The sequence below is a fragment of the Bacillus rossius genome, chromosome 2 (genome assembly GCF_032445375.1).
Source record: "Bacillus rossius redtenbacheri isolate Brsri chromosome 2, Brsri_v3, whole genome shotgun sequence".
Classification (NCBI taxonomy): Eukaryota; Metazoa; Arthropoda; class Insecta; order Phasmatodea; family Bacillidae; genus Bacillus; species Bacillus rossius.
The window spans coordinates 105,366,483-105,375,891 of NC_086331.1; the positions used below are offsets into that span (position 1 = coordinate 105,366,483).

The 9,409-nt window shown below is 41.5% G+C and overlaps 1 long non-coding RNA gene across 1 annotated transcript in view; it reads left to right on the plus strand.

Annotated features, from left to right (window-relative positions):
• Positions 1-9,057, plus strand: part of LOC134529553 (uncharacterized) — an 89,231-nt gene extending 80,174 nt beyond the window's left edge. Inside the window, exon 2 of the long non-coding RNA XR_010074626.1 lies at positions 8,511-9,057. This is a non-coding gene — a long non-coding RNA (uncharacterized LOC134529553). The remainder of the gene's footprint in view (positions 1-8,510) is intronic.
• Positions 9,058-9,409: the final 352 nt, after the last annotated feature.

The following is a 9,409-nucleotide window of genomic DNA, read 5'->3' on the forward strand; positions in this document are numbered from 1 at the left end:
CCTGAATTATGTTTTACGCATACTACGGGATCTAAAGTACTTGAAGCAGAAAATCTTCAGTCCTGATTACAGACTTGACTCCACACCATAAACAAAAATGACACAAATTTGGCAAAAAAGGACAAACATCTGTTTCATACTAACTTACTTTTGTAAGTAAAATAACCACTGAATGAAATGTTGCAATACACTCCTCAGCAGCGATGTCTTCATTTCCTTAAGAACTTTGAAGCTTAAAAAAAATCTTACGAAATAAAATTTGTTATATTTAAACTAATTATTTTTCTTATTTCACAAATTAATTATTCTGTGTTATACCGCATATTCCAAAATTAATTACCTCAAGTAAAAGTAGTCTTATAAAAGTAATTGCTGACCATAATTCATCAGCACATTTTACAGAATATTATTTGTATGTCAATAAATTTTGAGACACATAGACCAGCAGACACTTAAGGTTGCGAATAAGCCCAACTTAAACGATGTTTAATTTCTGCCATATCTTCTGTCATGCCCATGGGTATGAAAGAGTGAATTCTAATTTATGTAACCTGGGGAATGGATTTTTGTAATTTTATTTTCTATACTCACTTGCAAAATTGCATCGAAGTTGTCTTAATATTGTTAAGAGCGTTTATGGGAAGCAAAGCCGTAATGCGTGCCAGGTACCTGAGTGGGCCTTCCCGCGGTAGTCTGGCCTGGCAGCCCCACACGGTCACTGACATCACGTGCGCATACCTTTAGGGATTAGGGCGGCCCAACATCGTCCACCCCCTGTCACTCTCCCTCCTTCAAGGCGCTGTCATATATCCCTTAGTGGCCTAGGAATTCTGCGGGTTTACAGAGGCCACCGCGTGGATTGGCGTGACTCCGACGCATTTCTGGATGCTTCGATCGTCGGGTCCGCCCGAGATGACGCGACACGTCACAACCACTCCAGTCCATTCCAGAAAGGCGGCCAACTGGTATAAAAGCGACGACGCCGACCTCAGCGGGAGTTGAGTTCCGAAAGGAGTGAATTGAAGTGCGAGTTCAGCTAAGAGAACGAGAGACGCTCCTCTCCCCTTGCGAGTGGCGTGACGAGGAGTGACGGGACAGTGCGAGTGCGACTGAGTGGCGCGAGACTGTGTGTATGGACTAGTGCGAGGTAAGGGGCGAACCACTGTTGAGCCTAGCTCCAGTGAGGAGTGTGAACTGTGGACTGGACAGATATTTAGTAATTTGTGAACATACTTTAACTGTGGTGAATTAAATATTAATGTAAATATCAGCAGCAAATAAAATTGTATTAAATTAATTGGGCTATCTTTTCAAACCCCAGTTATCGCCCCACACAGTACTCGTAACAATATATAAAAAAATATTATGTGAAATTTTTGACTTTATGAAATTTCATTTTCCTGCTAGGCTATTTTTAATATCCAGTGATATTAAATAAAAAGAATTTAAAGGAATTGGGGTTTGATTTAATGTAGGTTTTTATGATGATAAAATTACATGCAATTATTCAATTCATCTAGATAATTTACAGCAATAATTGTGCTCATTTAACGTTACGAGTTCAAAAAGCTACCGAGTTTAATAGTTTTAAATTTTGATTAATCACTTATTTATTAAAGTAGTTTAGGAAATTGTACAAAAAATTATTTTGCCAACTGAGACAAATGAACAAGTATATTTTAACATAATAGTAACACCCATCATTCTTACATTTTAGTGAAATACAACCAGATCGCTTTCCCATTCAACAGGGGTGCACTTCCTATAAAAAATTCGTTTATCCATCAATAATGTATGGAAATTTATTTACTTACAAACATAGGCGTATTCAGTTATTGAGTTAATTTTTTATTCAAGGTATAAGTAACAAATAAAGGCTATGCAGTATGAAATAACAGAACTAAAGGACTTAACTATGTATTAAAAAAAAATATTACCGTAAATATATACACAAAATATTAATAAATCATTTTTTCTTTAAGTACAGTTTTATACGGCAATATTAATTCATATAAAAAAATTTAATTAGTTTTTTTTTCCTGGTGAACAGGATTCGAATCAAATCAAAAAGTACTGATATTAATTTGGAACTGCACGCTTTGACACTGCGGTATAGAAGCATAATCTCAGATGAAATGTTGTTGATTGGCTATCTATATAATGCCAGATTTCTAAAGTATTTTTTTTTAATTAGTGATTAGTACTCTTTACTATGCATGTACTCGAGAATAGTTTTGCTAGTATAAATTTTCATTTGGCACACCAATACGATTAGTGCGTACCCGGTGTATGCGCGCGCGTGTGTGTGTTTCTGCTGCAGCACGTGGGTCCGCCGTGTTGACGACTTCGGTTCGGCGGTAGCGATGACGGGTTCTCGCGCCTGTGAGCTTCATTGTGGTGTTCTCAGATACCAGCGACAAGTAACAGACGGGAGTTCGACCCCACATAGTCGATCACGACAACATATCGTCAATTTCCAAGCTCCTGTGCACGAGGCTACAATCACTGGCCGAATGAATGAACTGGTCAAATGGAACAATCCGCAGGCACTTCCATCCGGGGAGCTTGTAAAATGACGCACTGGTTGTAGAGAGCGCCCGTGGCTTGTAGTCAGTATCAGAGAACACGACGACACGCCCCGCAGGCGGAAAACCCGACAACACTCACGGCTACCGACTACTCGTAGTGCGCGTTTCAGGATCGATCCCCTGGTATAGTAACTCCCAAGTGGGTCCTTCTGGATACCAACCAGAGGCAAGGCTCAGTTACACTGAGCGACCTTTATAACTCAGCCCTTGACTCGCGACTCAGCGAATTGGAAAGCAACTCTCAGCTGGGTGCGTTCATGTGGTTGCGGACCAGAGGCAAAAGCTTGGTTACACTGAGCGACCTCTGTAATTTGTAGAGTCCCGGAAATTTCGCGGATTCCTCTGGCCTTAGGATAGAATTCAAAGTTATAGGTGTGCTCGACCCATGTTTACTTCCCCATTGGTTGATTTCTTGGCGAGAACATTTTTATCCTTGTTATTTGGCACTACCTGATCCGCTTACTTCTCTCCTAGCTGGGCATCGTTGGCTTAATGTCATAGAGGGGCGTGTCCAAATAACTGCGGTCCAATCATGAACACAGTGCGACAGTGTGGAGGTTAACATTCTAGCTTGCGACTAAATGAATGCGCGAAAATTCCGTGGCTCTAATAATTTGGCCATTGACTCACAACTAGTGGCACTTCACAATACAGGAAGAAACTCCCAGGTGGGTCCTTTTGGATGCGATCCAGAGGCAAAGCCTGGGTTTCACTGAGCAAGCCGCATGTAAGCTAGTATAACTGCCGTCTTGCTCAGTGGACTCAACGGAAGGTTATGTTATTTTTTTTTTTTTGGCTCTCGTTGTTTTACCAATTTTTTTCTTAGCTGTTTTATTTTTATTTGAAATGCAATCAAACAATAACAAAGTCTTATAATGTTTTTTTTTTTTTCATCAGTTTCGTCCTTCAACTCTTTTTCAATTCTCAGTCGACCAATAAACACATAGCGATAGAAAGCGAGTAGCGTGAAATGTGTTCGCCTTCGTCTGCTGATGCTTAGCGAATGGCGAGTAAACAATCTACGATAAACGAACCCAGTGCTTTAAAATGTGGAAATATTATTTAATGATTAAGAATAGTTTTCATGGGGTTTTAAACAAAATGTTTACTCTTAATCTAGTTATTATTATGTTTACAATTTATTTTTATTATAACTGAACTGAACTAATGCTTTATTATATGAAAGCGCGTTGTTTTATAACAGGCGCGTATTTAACATTTAATTGTATTCGCGTTAGTATTATTTTCCTCACTACCCTTACTTTTTGAATTACTTAATGTGTTAACTTTTTTTGATGAAGATAATTTTCGCTCTGGTCCCAACAACCCAACAAAAGTAAATTTTGTACAACGAGGAAAAAAAATTGATTCATTATTTTTGAGCTATAAATATTATGTAATAAAGTGATTAAAAAAGAAGTTAGCCTTTTAATGTAAAGTTTAAAAAACGAAGTCCAGATTTCTTGGTACACAAGAAAACTTATCAAGAACTTCTTCATCGCTTAATTTTAAATATCTACGAATTGAAATAAAAGCTAGTCAATCAAGCCTAGTTTCCGATGTGGTATTTCTTAAGTAAGTCTTCAGTCTTCTTAAGCTTGATAAGCTTTTTTCCACGGTTGCAAAAGGAACAACCAGAACTGCTAGTAGTTTCAAAAGAATATAAATGTTAGGTAAGAAAGTTTTGTCCCATTTTTATAGAGAACTAATGGCTGTTTTGGAATGAATTTCAGAATTTTCCTGACCACTTTTTTTTTTTCCACAGCATAAACTCACTTTGCACGGCCTCTTTATGAGAAAAATATTCTTCGTATGAATTGAAAGCAGCTTCCAATGTAGGCTACATAAATCTGTTTGGGTACAAAATTCTGGAAGGATGTGTTGTAAGGATGCAACTGTTTCCTTGTGAGATTCAAAGCGTTTCTTCAGTGAATTACAAAAATTATCAAGGTAAGGTACATCAATAGCTCATCGATAGTATTCTTCTTCTGGCCACTGTCACGATGACCTCTTACTGCTATTTGCTGCCTTCCCGCAAAATCTTATAGTTTGTATCCTAGGGATCAGTCATTTTCATTTATTTTTTTCGGTATCCAAAATTCTTTGAGCATTGACTTGTTTGATAACTGTGTTACTAATGCCCCTGTTACTTGGTGATCTCCTTTTCCTACACTTTTGGAGTGCGAAAATATTACACAATATTTACATAACAATTACAGATTTTTCTTCAGAATAAGCTAACCACTCAAATTCTTCTAGCCATTTCATTTGAAACGATCGAGTATAGTTTTAACTATAACTACTAGAAGTAGAAGGAAATTTGTATACAGATTGAGGTTTCCAAACATTTTATTCATTTGTTAACAAACGAATGGAATTGCTTTGATAATAGTTTCCAATATCATAGATATTTTTTCTTACTTAGTTGAAGTACCCCGAAACTGGGTCTGGATCAACGGTACTGGTATTTGCGACACCAGAAGAAACATTGTCACTGGCACAGACAACTTCAGCACTGTCAATAACAGTCCTATTTACAATCTGTTTTTTGTAAAAAAAAAATTTTGAATAGATGCTTTTCTGTTAATTATGAATTTAATTGACTTAATAACCAATTATGATTCCAGAACACAAAATGCAGATGATCGCAGATACACAGCTATTAATAAGCTCACTAACTCAATAAACATAAACTTGATAGGCAAGCAGAGAAAACCAAATATGTTGGGAAAACGTTAACACACGAGCTAACCGCATAAGAATGAACCATAGAAATGGGAAGGTATAGAACGGAAAGTCCAGTGTTAACCACTGAAGACAAGTTTCAGCGCTCCAAGCGGAAGGGCAGTGAAGTAACTCTTAGGCAGCACGCGCAAGAAAGGCACATTTTTACACTAATTTGTTTATTTTTGCCGCGCCTACACACATACACCGAACATACACCAACACACACACACATAGGCACTCGTTTGGAAACAATTAACCTACTTTGGCCGGTGATTTCAGCTGAAAAATTGTTATAACCCAAGGAAGAGAATTGTTGATACACAATAAGTTGCATGGTGTATTCATGAATGTGTTTGTTTTGATTATAACTTCAGTATTACTTTTGAAAGTCTAGATGTTCTTTGTAATATCTTTCCAACAAAGTATCACTTTGTCTGAAGAAAAAAAAAACTCATGCTCAACCACGAAACCAATACATTATTATCGTCTAAAAACATTGTAGTTAGTTATTGTCATAGTTTAGTTTTCTTAACAATAAAAGTTTTGTAGTGATTCATGAACATTATCCTGCATTATTAACTGTTAAGCTTTCCATGAGGGAATGTCTTCATGTGATGATGCATTGTAGTGTATACAACTACTTATTACTTTAAATATTTTATTCTGATTTAGGTTGGGAGGGGGTGGTGTTTGCCTGGCCCCCCTGTCCCCCACCCCGTATGTACGCCCTTGGCTGGGAAGACCCCGTGTATACGCCCTTGGCTGGGAAGACCCCGTATATACGCCCTTGGCTGGGAAGACCCCGTATGTACGCCCTTGGCTGGGAAGACCCCGTATATACGCCCTTGGCTGGGAAGACCCCGTATATACGCCCTTAGCTGGGAAGACCCCGTATGTACGCCCTTGGCTGGGAAGACCCCGTATGTACGCCCTTGGCTGGGAAGACCCCGTATGTACGCCCTTGGCTGGGAAGACCCCGTATATACGCCCTTGGCTGGGAAGACCCCGTATGTACGCCCTTGGCTGGGAAGACCCCGTATGTACGCCCTTGGCTGGGAAGACCCCGTATATACGCCCTTGGCTGGGAAGACCCCGTATGTACGCCCTTGGCTGGGAAGACCCCGTATATACGCCCTTGGCTGGGAAGACCCCGTATATAAGCCCTTGGCTGGGAAGACCCCGTATATACGCCCTTGGCTGGGAAGACCCCGTATGTACGCCCTTGGCTGGGAAGACCCCGTATGTACGCCCTTGGCTGGGAAGACCCCGTATATACGCCCTTGGCTGGGAAGACCCCGTATGTACGCCCTTGGCTGGGAAGACCCCGTATGTACGCCCTTGGCTGGGAAGACCCCGTATGTACGCTCTTGGCTGGGAAGACCCCGTATATACGCCCTTGGCTGGGAAGACCCCGTATGTACGCCCTTGGCTGGGAAGACCCCGTATGTACGCCCTTGGCTGGGAAGACCCCGTATGTACGCCCTTGGCTGGGAAGACCCCGTATGTACGCCCTTGGCTGGGAAGACCCCGTATGTACGCCCTTGGCTGGGAAGACCCCGTATATACGCCCTTGGCTGGGAAGACCCCGTATGTACGCCCTTGGCTGGGAAGACCCCGTATGTACGCCCTTGGCTGGGAAGACCCCGTATATACGCCCTTGGCTGGGAAGACCCCGTATGTACGCCCTTGGCTGGGAAGACCCCGTATATACGCCCTTGGCTGGGAAGACCCCGTATATACGCCCTTGGCTGGGAAGACCCCGTATGTACGCCCTTGGCTGGGAAGACCCGTATGTACGCCCTTGGCTGGGAAGACCCCGTATGTACGCCCTTGGCTGGGAAGACCCCGTATATACGCCCTTGGCTGGGAAGACCCCGTATGTACGCCCTTGGCTGGGAAGACCCCGTATGTACGCCCTTGGCTGGGAAGACCCCGTATATACGCCCTTGGCTGGGAAGACCCCGTATGTACGCCCTTGGCTGGGAAGACCCCGTATGTACGCCCTTGGCTGGGAAGACCCGTATGTACGCCCTTGGCTGGGAAGACCCCGTATGTACGCCCTTGGCTGGGAAGACGGGACGTGGGTTCGCGGCGAGAGGTCGGTGACAAGTGACTGCGGGCTTCGACCAGGAGATGACGTCAGCGCTACGCTCGCCGGCTCGCAACCGTTCCTCCAGTCATCAGCCGCGCCCCGGCTCGACCAGTGCAGTGGAGAGCAACCGAGGCCATCACCTTAACCTTTAACAGTTTTACGAACCCCACAATTTAAACATTCCCGACAAAACTATACTGACGCTCGTCAATCCGGAAGAATCGCTAATCCGGCAGGCCGTGATTTCGAACATACCGGATTAGAGAGCTTGTACTGTAGTTTGTTACACTATGTTTACAAATCATTCACCTTCAAAACAGCAAATACTAGTTTCTGCTTTTTGATAGCGTCACAGTAATGACGCCTCAAGGCGGTAGAATCCTATTCTTTTTTTTGCTCAAAATATTTAATTTTTCTGCACATGATTAAATTAATTAATAACATAACAAAATTTAATTGTTTATAACAGGTATTTTCTAATTAACAAATCATTTTTAAAAGTTTTTTTAATGAACTTAATAACATACTTTTATGTCTATCGTATCTACTGTAAGCAAGGCATCATGTGGTATACCGTTTTGGATCAACCGTTCGGGTAAAGACTTCAAACACTTTATTTTAAGTAGATCATTCAATAATTAATACATATTTGTTTATCCAAACCCCTGAAACCCTAAAATTTAATTTTCTCTTTTTATGTTTGTTTTTGTTTAGGCAGCAAAAAGCTACATACGAACGATTTATCCATAATTGTATACAACATGATCCCATACTTACAATACATGCTAGGACCAACTTAAAAAGTTAACAAAAACCCTTAAATAAGTACGTGTTTAGAAGAAAATGCCTTTCATAAACAGGTTTTAATTCAATATCACGTTCAAAACACGAAATACTCGTAGCAAACTAGGCTACCGCCCCCTTGAGCTACAAGATCCGTAATCGACTTGCCGCGGATTGCGCTAGCGCCGTTGGCGGCACTGGCAGGTCGACCACTCCACGGTGGAAAATGAGAAAGTTTTGCGGCCGCGTCACGTTGGCCATCCTTGCCTGAACTTCTTTCACCTGCGCCGCTCACTAGCTTTCCACTGGCTTGCTTTCAGGGTCGGGGACCTTGGCGGCGGAGCTGCGCGCTGGCCTACTTCTGCCACCGAGTGTAGTCATCCGCCGAGGCGCGTCGTTCTCACCACCGGAGAACCAGCGAGTGGGAGGGAGACGCCATGTTGCTTTCAACAGTTTTTATGTCATGACGATTTCTTAACGTTATTTGCCTTTGATAAAGCAGAGACCCTACGTTAAGAGATTGTCAAATAACATAACAAATTATTACATTATTACACATATATTACTAAAAATGTCAATGACTTCACAAGCGAAACAATTTTGAGCACTTCAGGCATTCCACTTTATTATGAAAATATCCTTTAACGAAGCCTATATTGAAAAATTAAACGGGATGAAATTGTTATGGCCTAAAAACTGTTGAAACCACGATGGCGTCGTCTGGTTCCTACTTCTCCCCCTTAAATGGGTATTTTGAGGCGCTCGCAACGAGCGCTATGAGTAATGGTGACGTAAGTTTTTTTTTCCTTTTCAATTGTAACTCGTTTAGAGTTTCACGAATGTGTTCAATTAAAATCATGAAAAATATCTGTTAATTTCTACGTATTACTAATATCCTTATCTTAAAACTGTTCATTGTTTGCGAAATCTGATCGAGGTAGTTGTTTGCGAACCGCTTGGAGCGCTGAACACAGCCGCAGATGCCAACATGGGAGTTGCCTGTCTTCATGTCCTATCTGCTGTCTATGCTGATGCCCCGGCCGCCCTCTAAATACTGCGCATTAAATAAACGCAGAATAAAGAAAACAAGTCGGTAGCGGCAGATCCTCTCTCTAATCAGTTCACAGGCTTTCGGGGCCATAGTTTGGGCATTGAATATATATATATACACATATATACGTATACATATATATACACATATATACGTATACATATATAT